Source organism: Lactuca virosa, chromosome 8 (assembly GCF_052849685.1).
Source record: "Lactuca virosa cultivar CGN04683 chromosome 8, Lactuca_virosa_CGN04683_v6, whole genome shotgun sequence".
Classification (NCBI taxonomy): domain Eukaryota; kingdom Viridiplantae; phylum Streptophyta; class Magnoliopsida; order Asterales; family Asteraceae; genus Lactuca; species Lactuca virosa.
In genome coordinates, this window is record NC_136433.1 from 358,337,424 (window position 1) to 358,352,484 (window position 15,061).

A 15,061-nucleotide genomic window follows, 5' to 3' on the forward strand; every position below is an offset into this window, starting at 1 on the left:
CTTGCGTATACCTTCTTCAGCGATAGATCAACCGTATGGGTCTTCGGGTTGAACTTGACGTACTATACGAGTGGTACTCCGGGGAGTTTTGCTGAAGTGTCTTCGGGAAGGATACGAGACATAAGGTACTCTCTGCATGAGTACCTCGGAGTTCTGGAATGATGGCTTCGATAGAAAGGCGATTTCTGAGAAAAGAATCTATGCATGAAACTGGCATTGCGAGGATCGAATTTACTCAAGTTAAACGTTAATGTCGGACTACTCGGAATAAAAGGCATTAGACTGGATAATAAAAGTGTTTCAAAACATCACAGTACAACTTCTACAGAGTTTGAGTATTTTAGATTTATCTATAAGACTACTGCTGCGAACAGGGTATACTACAAAAGCAAGTATACGCAGCACGAGAGTCCCTTGACTGACGGAGTCTCGCCAAAAAGATAAGACTCGAGTTGCACTAGTTTTTAACAGTTTATAAGTCTACTATTACGAAACGCCCTAGTATTTCAACGTGGGTCCGGAGTAGTCTCTCCTGCGGCTGTGATCCTTAGTATCTTCCCGTCTGCACCGGAGTTCTTTGTTATTGGACAATCCTCCTCGAGGTTTCCTATCTCACCACATAGGTGACATATCTGGCTTGCACCTGCATTGGTGGTGGGAGTGATGTGTCGGGTCAGAGTTATGTGGACACGGTTGCTTTCGCTGCTCCTCCTTTTCGAACAATTCCTCTTAAGGTGTCCGATTTTACCGCCACCATAGCAAGCCTGGCTGACTCCGATGTCAGGGACTGGAGTGATGGGTCGTGCCGGTGCTCCACAGTTACGAGCATGGTGCCCTATTTTGTGGCAATTGCAGCATTGCATTTCATGGCAAGCCCCATTATGATGAAAGCTACACTTGTCACACTTTGGAAGCTTTCCCTCGTATGGTCTGATCGGTACTAGGATGGCAGGGGTTGCCACTTGTTGTTGTTGTATGGCAAGTCTTTGGGATTGCTTACGCTCCTTTTGGGCTTGGCGCTTTCGTTTTCTTTTCTCGGTTTTACTGCTTTGCAAGTCTGTGACTGTTATCATTTGTTGGTTTCCCGGATTGATACAACGATTGGATTCGTCCACCCCTTTATCAGCCTTGCTTGCGTTGTTAGCACTGAGGTTTGCAAGGACAGCTGCCACGGCAGCTGATACCGCGGCTTGGAAAGTAGCGGCGTCGATGTGAAGGATAGGGGTTTCGTTGCTCGGCTTGTTATTTCTGGGTGACGACATGATTCTGTTATGGAAAGGAAAATGAGTTCGTGAGTGATTATGGTTGAACCTAGATGCATTTCGACTATTCATATAAAGAGTAAGAGTAAGTTCTCAGGGGTTTTGACCTACATCCCTATGATGCAGTCCTAGTAACGAGTAGAAGTAAGTTCATAGAATGGTTATAAGATGATTGCTATCCAACCTTTGACAAGGATTGGAAGTGATCTCTGAGCTAAATTACCATAGCTCAGTAATTTGACTAGAGTACGTTTCAGATAGAATACTAATGACAGCAAAACGGAAGTATTTGCACAATGATTGGCATAAAAAAATTTGCCGACTTTCAAAATCATTGATATTTAAGATGTAATATGCTTGGGAAAAATAACCTTGGAGTAGGTCTTACATCTTATACGAAGTAACAAAAGTTTTGACGGCATACTGGCCTAACTAGAAAGCCCTTACAGTACAAAGTTAGTTACATAGAAAAGTGCTACTTGGAGCATAGATAGGAAGACTATTCTTTCTACCCGGGAGAGAAAGGTAGAATATCTCCTACTGGGGATGATTATCCCTTGAGTGAACCCTCAGTTCAGCCAGCTGACGCTCCATATCAAGTAAGTATCTTTCGTACACCCTTTGGCGTACTCGGAGCTCTATAACTTCAGCTCGAGTTTCAGCTAGCTCTTGCTGCAGGGTCTCATGGACTACTCTAGATCTGTCACGAGCATCTTCCAGACGAATGGTGCGGAGGGTATGCATTCTCGCATTGGTGACAACTTCCATGATTTGATGGAGAGCTGTCCTGCCTTGAATCTCATTTCGGGCCACTCTGCGGACCAGGATTGGCAAGACTCTCTCTACTGAGCTCCCTTCGCTCAGGTCATAAAAGCTTCGGTCTCCATTAAATGGCATGGGCTGATCTTGCCCTTGGCTCCATGTTTCCAAGCTTTCCACCCACGGAGGCATCGGGCCTTGAAAAGCCGGACGAGGGTTAGGATTTGGGACAAGAGCCATCGGGGGTAGGTTCTCAACTTCGGGCTCGGAGTCAGAACCATCTGCAAAGCCTTCAGCCTGGTGACCATCCATAGGGATTGGGTGATCATTTTCTGGCTCTGCTTCAAACCCTCCATCATTACCTTGGTTAGGGAAGTACAAGTTGCCGTGGGGATGGAATCCAGCCATGTTATCTACGCGAGAAAAGGGATATAAGAATCTAGCACATAAGTAGTTTATAGTAACACACAAAATACTCCTATAGTATTTTAGGTTTATGTTCTATTGTTCTCATTGTGGTATCGTGGGTAAGTTTTTAGACTTGTTGCAACCTCACAACCACACTTAGGCACATGCTAATCAACCCTCGGATAATATAGTTGATCAGGCTATATCTTCCCAGTTTTGACTATATGTCTCTAAGTCTACTTGTGCTGCCCAACAATCGTAATACTTTTGTTCTGTCCTGGTGACACTGATTTTAGTATGAATGCAGGCATGTATACTTAATTAAATATTTTATTATTTAAAAGTATAAACTCTTTATCAGAGTATTTTAATCCCTATTGTATTTATAGTCTGTATATCTTTTATGAGTTGATATACTCAATTCACTATAAACAATGCTCTGATACCAATCTGTCACACCCCAAAACCAAGAACGGCGGAAACGTTCTGGGGCGGAGGACGTCATGTACAGTATCACAACAATGAATAGTAGTAAACAAGCAACAACATCATCCATTGCATTAATAATATAATTTTAATACAAGTATGTCTTGCCAAATTTAATAGACACCAAAATATAATTCAAAATGAAAGATGAGTCTTGAACGAGTTCCATCTTCTCAACACCTGGCTCCGGTACCTGTCTACTAGTGACCTGAGAATACAAGTTATTTTGAAAGCGAGTATCAGCTTTAAATCTGGTGAGATCATAAGTATATTAGTGTCTGTATTTGTACGAAAGTATTTGTAAGATGTTTTGTAAGATGTTTTGTAAGACGTTTTGAACTCTCCTAGAAAACCCTATGTTTCCTACTAAAAGTAGCCTTCTACCAAGGCATCTAGTGTCTGTGTGTGTGTCTCTTGTAAGAGTATCTATTTTCCCAAATCTGACTATCATTAACCAAAAATATAGTTTTTACATTACAGTGCATTGTGTGAATGTTCACAAAGTGAATGTAATGGGAAAATGAAATAGTTATGTAGTGTTGTATTAAGTAACTACTGCTGTACTAACTACCTTAAACATTTTATTATTTAAATTACCATGTGATCGGCCTGTACCCTGCTACCGACTCATAGAAAAACGATGATGTAAGACGTCGTAAGAAATGACGTTTGGCACCCTTAGACTTGCAAGTCCCACTGTAGCGAGCAACAAGGTGTATGATAGTCAATCCAGTATAGATCTATACACAAACTCATACGCTCTCCATTTAAGGAGATTCTGGATACAAAACGGTCATGACAGGTAGTGTCATGCCCCGTTACGTGGCTCACATAACTGAAGTAATGTATATGTAATGTATGTGCTAGCTGTATTGTGTGTTCTCTCTCTGTCTAGCCCGTATTGTAATGTATTGTGTGTACTAGATGTATTGTGTTTTCTCTCTCTATCTAGCAAGTATTGTAATGTATTGTGTGTACTAGCTGTATTGTGTGTTCTCTCTCTATCTAGCAAGTATTGTAATGTATTGTGTGTACTAGCTGTATTGTGTTTTCTCTCTATCTAGCAAGTATTGACTCATGTATGAACTGACTCATTGTATGATTCATTGGTCTAGTAATAGTATTAGTAACTTCCTAAACTACGCCTATCGTAGTTTACTAGTAATATGACTTAAATGAATAAACATGTATGTATGCCTTTGCTACCCAAAGGTTTTGAATAGAAAGAAGGAACTTTTATATCTATATACATATACATAATATATAACTAGGATTCAAACGACCTTCGGACATATAACCGATACCCTAAGTCCACAACCAAACGAGGAACAGGAGGTAAGGTGAGTTATCAGTCCTAAGTCCTTTCAATCCTACTTATATAACTATATCTATAAAGATACACATTTACAGAATATAAGTGTAAAAGAGTTTAAGTAAAAGTAATTGATATGAAAAGGATTTACTAAAAGGATTTGACATGTAAAAGAGTTTGATAAAAGTATTTGATATGTAAAAGGGTTTGTAAAACAGTTTGAAAAGTAAGAAATCCACTTGTTTGATAGTCATTAATCACATGTGATTGATATAATGACTATAAGAATTTAACTTGTATCCCCCCATAAAAACATTTAAAAGGTTAATTAAGGGGTATGAACTCACCTGTAGTGAGTGGTTTGGATGAACGGATTGATATAGGATGCTAAGTGTCAAGTGAAGACTTGAGCACACACAAGGATCCTAGTTAACATATAAAGACACATATATGTATCCAATTAGTTATAAAACAAATAATTAACCAAGTTAAGACATCCTAAGACATGTAAAACACTTGATTTAAGTGCTATAAGTCCTAAGGATTGCATCTAAGGGTTGTAGGACTTGGCTATTGAGTTTAGGGTTCAAGGGGACCCTCTATTGGAGTTTACGGTTTTGAGACCAACTCCTTTGGAGTTTACGGTCGTAAACCCATGAGTTTACGGCCGTAAACTCATGGCACTTCTACCATTTTGTGTTTTGAAGCTTTTCAAGGCATAAGGAAGCATCCTACTTCAAGTATAAGCCTTAGGAAGTGTTTGTGGCATCATTTCACTCCTAAATGGAGTTTACGGCCCATGGACCACTTCTCCATGTGTTTACGGCCGTAAACCCATATGGTTTATGGTCTTTTTGATGTTTTAAGTCCTAAGCACATCAAGGATGGGATCTAGACTAGTTTCCAAGGCTTGGTAAGGGACTAGGGCACACTTTGGCCCCTTTGTTAGGGTTTACGGTCCAAGGTGTTCTTGGACCGTAAACACCTTTGATCCTTTGATTCTTGGGTGTTTTCTTGATGATTAAAAGTGTAACAAGTCTTATAATACACTAGGATAGAAGTACTTACTAGGTAGAAGCTTGAAAAGGTGCTAAAAGTCCAAGAACACTAGTGTGTGTTCTTGGTGAAACTTGAAGATCTACACTTTTGGAATGATTTCACGGATGGAATCATGTAAGATCACTAGATTAAGTAAGATATCAACTTTTTAGGGATAGAAACACTTACAAAGTTGAAGATCAAGAATAAAAGTTGGATGATACTTGAGAGGATTTGAGTTTGGATCTTGAAAATGTGAAAAAGTGGTAAATAATGACTAAGTGTCATATTTATACCCCCTTTTAGGGTTTACGGCCGTAAACACCTTTGTTTAGGCCGTAAACTCCAAACTCTTGGAGTTTTGGGACATTATTGTTGCACAATAAACCCTAGAGCATCCTCTCTCCTGTTACCTCCCGAAGTACTAACTTAAAAACACTCAAACTTATTCCAAAAAGCTTGAAAGTTAGCAGAAACTGTTCTGACTTCTATTGAATTAAGTGGTTGTACATAATAGAAATTTCGGGTTGTCACAGTCAAAATTAAAACTTTTATTTAAATTTTAAATTCCAAAACTTGAGGGCAAATTTTGAAACTTTTCAAAATATTAGGGTTTAACTATTTAAATTTTTCAAAACTAAAACTTTTAATTTTAAATTTAAGCAATAAAACCAAAAGGGTGTAATTTAAAACTTTTCCAAAATTACTAGGTTAAATATTTGAATCAAAATAATCTTATATTATCCATATTTAACCAAATCCATCAATTTTGATAAGGATATCTCATACAAATCATAAAAATCGAATTTAGGCATTAAAAACGAGTTATGGTAATTATCCAAATCAAAATCTGGCCAAAAAATCGAACATCCCGGCACCAGACCAGTCAACTCGTCGAGTCCACTATGGAACTCGTCGAGTCCATACATGGACTCATCGAGTCAGCCTGTCAGACAGCAACATTTTCGATTTCTTGATCTTTTGGCAGTTCACTTTTGCATCTATTCAATTGAAAAACGACCTAAGCTCTGATACCACTGATGGGTTTTGAGCATAACAACATTCCTATGGTGTACATGCAACCCTAAGTGTTTTGGATCTAAGTTTTCCTCTATTGAACATACAACTTTGAACTCCAAAGCAATAACCCTATGGACTAGCATACACAATTCAAAATTGATATATAAACTAGGGTTAGAAGCTTACCTTCTTGTTATGTAGCATTAACAAGTATAATCCTTCTTGATATTGACTTCTGAAAGCCTAGTGCCCCAAGTGTTGCACCTCTAATGGAGTCACAAACACCCAATACAACAAGATGACTTAGGAGAGAGGTGGAATTCGGCTAGGGTTTTTCCAAAAACTCATAGGGCCAAAATCCTAAATGAGAGGGTCTATTTATAGCTGTGATTGCTAGGGTTTTCAGGTGGAAACCCTAATACCTTGCTTAGGCATCAAGCAACCCATGAACTCCTTCCTTAGAGCCCATTGATGAAATCTATAGGGCTTCCCTATAGGATTTTGTCTGCTCATACTCTATGGAGTCCATCAGCCCAATTATGTAACTATCAGTGATTTGTACAACAGTCCCTCAATTATTAATCAGTTCCTTTAATCTTAAAATTAATATCAAATTAATTTCTGATTAATTACTAATTAATAATATGATTTCCAAATAATATATTAATCATATAATATATTAATAAAATCATTCTGAGTACCAATTTATTATTCATATAATAAATAATACTCTCTCTCTCTCTCTCTCTCCACTTGTCATCCTATCAAGTTGCAAGAGTGAAGGCAACCCAAAAGGACCATGCTCATAATCAAATCAAGTACATACCAAAAATAGTTATGGGCTTAGACACCTAATTCAACAAAATTCCCCCCCCCCCCCCCCCCCCCCCCCGAAAATATATAAAAGTGGGACCGTAACACTCACCCATGAAGCTTGAGTTCCATTGGTTCGGATTCGATTTCTTTTGAGAAACTTGTCGTAAGAAACCGCAAATCCACGATTCTTGAACTTTGAAATATTCTTGGGACTGTTTGTAACAAATTTAAACAATTGGGGCTGTTGGATAATTTAAATAACCAAAATAAGACTATTTTGGTTAAAATAAGTCAAGGGAGTCGGGAGGGACTAAAATGGTTTAAATGGGATTAACGATTGAGTCTTGGACTGATTTTATTAGGAAATCTCCATGGGAGGGGTTGTTTGTGTTGAAATAAACCAAAGTTTGGCAAAAAGGAACTTATTTTTAAAACGATTGTTGCAGCAGGGTTTATTTTGTCATTCAGTCGAAGTTGAAAGGAGTTAGGGCTTTTATGCCCGTTTCTTGTTTTGATCGGGTATAGAAACAAAAGCGATCGAATGAGGCCAGATGAAAACGCAAACGAAGGGAAAGGGGATACGAATCGATCGGATATGAATCGACTGCCATAGTGGTGACTGAAAACGGGAGATGGAAGCTCGCAAGCTGCTCAATTTGGGTTTGTTTGCTTGATCGATCGATCGCGAAGGAGCTGTTGTCTCCGGTGTTTGACGAGGTCGAAGGGGAAATAGAGGGGAGACGAAAGCAGCGATACTCTTTTTCTTTCCCGTCCGGCTGCCAGGTGCGAGGAAGGATGAGGTCCAAGGGACAAAGCAGTCAGCGACGGTGGAGGGGGGTTTGGACCTGCTGTGAAATCGGGGAAGAAAAGGGGCGATTAAGAGGGATGTGAGGGGTTCGATCAGTGGGAAAGAAGGGTTTGATTGGGTTCGAAGAGAATGAAAGAGGGGGGCAGTGAGGCTGCTGGGGCCTCGGTGGTTGCTCTCGATTGTTTGCGATCCATCGGCAGAAAAGGGAGAAGTACACATCGAAGGTAAGTGGACGGGGCTGCTTCTTTTTTTTATTGTTCTTGATCAAAATTCATTGGGAGGATTGGTGTTTAGGGAAATATAGAGGGAAGAGGGAACATTGAATGGGTGATGGAGGGTGGTTCGATTGTAGTGATTCTGTAGGGAAAAGGGAGGGGGGTTAGTCGAGGGAGGCAACAAAACCAGTGATTGAAGGAGTTTTTGACTGCCTCGTTTTATAGGAAGCAAGGAAGCAGCTGTAGTAGTCATCGATGGTGGTGGTCATGAATAGTTTTCGTTTGCTCCATTTGACAGAAGGGAGAAGGAAGAACAATGGTGATCATCTTTTCTTTGATTGGGTATGTTTCATTTGATTGAGTTTTACTAAACAGATAAGAAAAATTAAATCTCTTGATCTTATTGTATAGATGTGATTTTTTTTTTTTTGATATGTGTTATTCAATTCAAAAGATTCTATCAAGTGCAAAATATTGAACATATTCTTGTTTATAGCTAATGGGGTAAAAAGCTCGACATATTTTAGAAGAAAAACTAAAGAAAATTGTCAAATAATCTTGAATCCTTTTCAATCAAATATTGACTTTTTGTTTATGGATTAAAGAGTAATGATCAAGGAGACTAATCATGCTGTTGAAGGAAATTAGTAGTCAAGTGGATTACGAGAATACAGGGGTAAAACCGTTAATATGACCGGCTAAATATATAATACAACATTATTTACAATAATTTAATAGCTATACTAACACATCTGCCTCAATTTTCTATTTAAAAACAACTGAATTGAAATCTGTTTCTTTATATAATAAGAACATTATTCTAACAGAACTACAACCGGAAAACCTCAAATTATACAAGAAAGAAGCAAAAGAATCAAGGTGTGTTTAAAGAAGAAAGAGCTAGTGGAATTGAAGACTTCCATTGACCCCAAAAGAAGGAAGAAAATTTTCAACTCAATTGTAAGTATGAACAAGAACCCATTTCTGGAAGTTAGCAATTATGAGTGTTAGTGTTTCTCTTGTTTGTGTGATCAGTATGGATGGAGTGCCGGAAGGAAAACATAAGTTTGCGTGTGGGTAACTCGTGTGGGTAACTTATCAACGTAATTAACTTTTCGCTATGTTCATATCTGGGTAAATATCCTTTTTTTTTACACATCTAGGTAACAAAATTTGTTGGAAGTGTTCACAAATGACCATTATGACCTGCTGTAACAGGTTAACCTAGATGTGAACACTTTCAACAAGTTCGTTACCTAGATATGTACAAAAAAAAAGTAGTTACCCAAATATGAACAAAACGAAAAGTTAGAGTAAATTACACGAATTGTCCCTGTGGTTTGTGGAAATTTGTGTTTTTGGTCCCTAACTTATTTTTTTAACTCGGATGGTGTCTACTGTTTATTTTTGTTGCGCGTTTGGTCTGTCTTACATAAAAAGACTATTGTGCCCTTATTAATTTATTTTTTAATTAATTTTTTTATGGGGTAATTACTAATCTAGCCAAATTAAGGGGGTAATTATCAATTTTTAGCCAAAAATTAGCAAATGGCCAAAAATAGCCCACGAAACCGTAGGTTTCGAGATTCACCTTCTATTTCACCATTTCGTCTACTGTTTCGCGTTTTGTATAATTTTTTTTTTTTTTTCATTTTTGACATTCAAAACGTAGGTTTTTTAAAACCTACGGTTTCCCTTTTTTTTTTTTTAAAAAAAAAAAAATTATACCACAACAAAATACATCCATTTCCTATTCTATTGATACCATTTAAAAAAAACGAAAAAAAAACATCCGTACGGTTTCATATGAAACCTACGGTGTACAAGTCGACACTGCACAAACAGTGCATTAGGTACTTGTACACCGTAGGTTTCATATGAAACCTACGGTTTTATATTTTTTTTTTCAATTTTTTTTCGAAAAAAAATTTATCCCCATAAACAAAACCTACTCCTAATCAAAAACACGGTAAAATTTTTAAGAAAAGTAGACAAACTTGGTTGTTCTTCAGGTGTTCCATTGAGAGAAAAACGTAGCCAAACAAAAAAAAACAATAGGAAAATGACCTAATCTGAGAAAAATTTCATTATATACTTTGGGCTAATGGGCCACGAAAAAGTAAACGGCCCCTTGAAACAGTAGCCCATTAGGGGAAAAGAGTAGTCAACGGGCGTTGACCGTAGTCATCCTCAGTTGACCGTAGTCAACCAAAAGTTGACCGTAGTCAACCAAAAGTTGACTACTCTTTTGTGGACTATTTTTGGCTAAGTGAGTTTTTTTTGGCTATTTTTTGATAAGTAATTAGGAAAAATGGTTAGTTTTGTATTTTTCCCTTTTTTTATATATTTAAAAAAATTATTAGACCTCATATATCTGTATCTTCTCACCGTAAACCTGAAACCACATTTGAGAAATTTAATTTGGGTCTCACCGGTCACCATCCTATCTCTCATCCTCCTCAACTTCTATTTCTATTCCATCTTTAGAGACATCGACGTCTTCACCATGCTTCTTTTTTCGGTCCTTCAACTCTGGCGAACCAACATCATAACCCGCTCTCTCTTCATCTTTAGTGGGTTCACTAGGTTGTGGTGTTAATTCAACGGAGTTGAAGGACCGAAAAAAGAAGGGATGGTGAAGACGTCGATATCATTAAAGTTGGAAAATAAATAGAAGTTGAGGAGGATGAGAGATGTGATGGTGAGGTGAGATACAGATATGTAGGGTCTATTAATTTTTTCTAAATATATAAAGAATAAATACACAAATAAGAAAATTAATTAAATAAAATTAATTAATAAGGATACAATAGTCATTTTTAGATAAAACAGAGACCAAACGCATAACAAAAATAAATAGTAGGGATCATCCCAGTTAAAAGAATAAATTAATTAAAAAATAAACAGTAGGGATCATCCGAGGAGATACAAATATATGAGGTCTATTAATTTTTTTTAAATATATAAAAAATAAATACATAAATACGAAAATTAATTAAAAAATAAATTAATAAGGACACAATAGTCTTTTTAGGTAAAACAGGGACCAAACGTGCAACAAAAATAAATAGTAGGCACCATCGAAGTTAAAAAAATAAGTTAGAGACTAAAAACACAAATTTCTCCAAACCACCGGGACCATTCGTTTTGTTCATATTTGGGCAACTACTTTTTTTGTACACTAACGAACTTGTCAAAAGTGTTCACATCTAGGATGTAACCTGCTATGTTACAGCAGATCATAATGATCATATGTGAACACTTCCAACAAGTTTGTTACCTAGATGTGTACAGAAAAAGATAGTTACCCAGATATGAACATACCGAAAAGTTAATTACGTTGATAAGTCATTTTCCCTTTAGGGTTTTGCTATGAATACCCTTTTAACCAAATTTATTCCTCTTAAACTCAATCTAATCAATTTTTTGACATTTGATTTTGATATGATTGTTTTGTTTATTTTCCTTTTTGTTTTCTTGTTTTTTTTGACATGATTAGACTATATATATATATATATATATATATATATATATATATATATATATATATATATATATATATATATATATATATATATATATCAGTGTTGTAAAAATCGGTGTAGGCGGCCGATTAATCGGGGATTAATCGCTAGGCGTCTTCAACCGAATAGGATTAAGGCTAATCGGTCGGCTTAATCGATTTTGGTCAAAGGGGGTCAAAGTCGGAGCTAGTCGGTTCTAATCGGTCCTAGGCGGTCCTAGGCGGCCTAATCGGCCAAATTTTCAAATTTTTAAATATTAAAAAATTTTCAAATTTTTAAATATTAAAAAATTTTCAAAATTTCAAAAGTTCATACTATTTCAATGTTCAACTAATATATAAAAAAATTAAAAAAATTAAATTTTAAAGTTTTTCTCCAAAATTTTCAAAATTTCTATGTTTTCAAAAGACAAAATTGCAAAAATGGTCCCTATAGTTGGCAAATTTATGTGCTTTTGGTCCAAAACGAAACGTTGGTGCACCAGTGGTCCAATTTTAGATACGTTGTGTGGTTTTGGTCCCTATGGTTGTATTTTCTTGTGTTTTTGGTCCACATCACATCTAAAATGACTAATATGCCCCTTAATAATTATATTTTAATTTCTTTTATTTATTTTATTATTCTTATAATAAAATGAAAAACGAAAACAATAAACCCACCACACTCTCTCTCTCTCTCTCTCTCTCTCTCTCTCTCTAACCGGACGACTCTCTCTACCACCATACCACACAAACACAATTATTGGTGTTCTCCATCTTCTTCCCATCAACCCTTTTACAGATGGGTACAGTTGTGCCATAACCCAAAAACTGAAGAACACACATCCATTTCACAGTATACAAATATGAAAACTCTTCATCTTCATCAGATTTTGACGTCAATGTGAACGCAATTTAAATTCCGACAACCATTTTCAGAAGTCCTTGAAGAACAGCAGCCAAATGAACGCCATAAACTCTGATCAACCAAAGCTTTTCGTTTCTCCACCATTCTTCTAAATCAATCCCTAAACATAGAAATGATATGAAATACACAGACAAAATTGAATTTTTAGAAATTGATTGTTCTTGAAAACCCATTACCCATAAGCATTTTTAGATTCCAAAATCGATTTCCAGTTCTAGAAACAAATCCAGAAATTCGATTATTCTAGAAGAGACAACCCTGAAAATTGATTGTTCGTTTTTGTGTGTGTGTGTATGTGTTAAAGAGGAGTTGTATACTCATCTGTGACCCCCACTGCAAATCATCGATGGGTTAAGACATGACTTTGACTCATCGGTCGTCCATAAACCGTTCACCATCACTCATCGATACATTTAACCGGGATTAGGGTTGAGAAGGAGATGCAGGTGTAGATCAACAGAAGAGCCTACATCCATATCTAAATTCGTCATCAGAGTTTGAATGTAGGTCTTGACCCAGTTTGGGTTTAAATTCCCTCATCGTCTTTGTGGATCCAGTTAGTTGCTACTTCGCCGGTGTACAAACAGCTCGGTGGCGTCGTCTTTGTTGATCCAGTTGGTCGCTACTTCCCCAGTGTACAAACAGATCGGTGGCATCTGAAGGTTATCGGGTGACATCTAGCGGCGGACGGTGTAGGTGAATGGTGGTGGCAGTCGGGGTGTTCTTGAGAAAGTGAAAGAGATGTAAGAGGGGTAGAAGAGATGAGAGGTACCACCTCTGATGAGAGAGAGAGAGAGAGAGAGAGAGAGAGAGAGTATATTTGTGTGTGAGTGAGAGAGAGTGACAGAGGGATAATGGGATATTCTATAATTTTTAATTACTAAAAATCATTAACATTAATAAAAAAATAAAAAAACAATAAGAGGAGTATAATCGTCTTTTTAAGTCGCTAGGGACCAAAACCGATAAAAAGATCCAATTTTGGACCAGTGGTGCACCAACGTTTCGTTTTGGACCAAAAGCACATAAATTTGCAAACCACATGGACCATTTTTGCAATTTTGTCTTTTCAAAAATACAAATACCCAAATTTACTTCTTTTCTTAAGATATATTAAAATTTGAATAACTTTTCTTATTAATTAGATAATAAATTGTTGTGCATGTTAAACTCATTATTAAACTTCTATGCTTATTTATTTATATTCTTACGATTAAAGTTATATCTATAAATTTTTAAATAATTTTCTTAATAATTAATGGCCACCGATTAATCCCCGCCTAGCCGATTAATCCTTAGACCCCAGTCCACCGAATAGCTAACGTCTAACGTTTTCTGCAACCTTGATATATATATATATATATATATATATATATATATATATATATATATATATATATATATATATATATATATATATATATGTTTAGTTTTTATGGAAAACAAAAAATCCTAAAAAAAAATCCTAAAAATCCTAAAAATGCATAAAAAAATACTTAGATATCACAAAACTTTTTTTTTGAATTTTTTTTATAAATAATCGCAGCTTTTTCTTAAAATTCGCTGAAAAAAAAACTAAAAAATCAATTTTTTTTTTTTAAAAAAAATTTCAAATTTTTTTTAGCGAATTTGTATAAAAAGCTGCGATTTAAAAAAAAAAATTCAAAAAAAAGTTTTGTGATCTCTAAGTATTTTTTTTATGCATTTTTATAATTTTTAGGGTTTTTTTAAAGGTTTTTTTGTTTTCCAAATAACTCTTCCATATATATATATATATATATATATATATATATATATATATATATATATATATATATATATATATATATAGGGTGTTGTTCAATAGAGAACCATAATTAACAAGGAACCAAAGAACCAATCGTGAGCGTCGGAAATCATAATGATCAACGGCCAAAGAAATAAATGTACACTTGTACATTGGATACGCATACACCAGATTATACCAAAAAATCATATGTTTATCAAAAAACCCACCTCTTTTTTTCGTTAAAAATTTTTTTAGGCCACATTTTTTATCGAAAAAAAAATCGAAGATATTGTTGTTCTCGATTTTTCGTCGTTTTTCCATAGAGATTAATGTTGATATATAAAAAACGAACTTTCTTTTTCGAAAAAAACCCACTTCATTTTGTTAGTTTTTCAATAGTTAAGTTTATTTTTATTAAAAAAAAACTAATTATACCAAAAAAATTAATTTTTTGTACTCTATTAGTAAACATCTATACCGACTAAAAAAAAAACCTCGATCAGTGTATATTGATATTGTGAATCTAAACTGTAAATATTTCAATTTTTAACATTCACAATGTGAAAAAGCTCGATCAGTTCAGATTCACAATGTGAATCTGACTTACTATTATGCACACTGTGAATCTAAGAAGGTTCACAATATGAATCTGAACTGAAATATCCTTTTTTTTTAAACATGAATATAAATCTATGTTTAAAAAGTACCAAAAAAATATGAATTTTGATATATTTATTAA

General features: G+C 35.6%; 1 long non-coding RNA gene across 1 annotated transcript; it reads left to right on the forward strand.

The window, feature by feature from the left end:
* The first annotated feature begins 7,580 nt into the window (after window positions 1–7,580).
* Window positions 7,581–11,569, forward strand: LOC145132730 (uncharacterized). Its single transcript, XR_013718218.1, has 2 exons — window positions 7,581–8,466; window positions 8,952–11,569. It is a non-coding gene; the product is annotated as an uncharacterized LOC145132730 (long non-coding RNA).
* The last annotated feature ends 3,492 nt before the right edge of the window (window positions 11,570–15,061 follow it).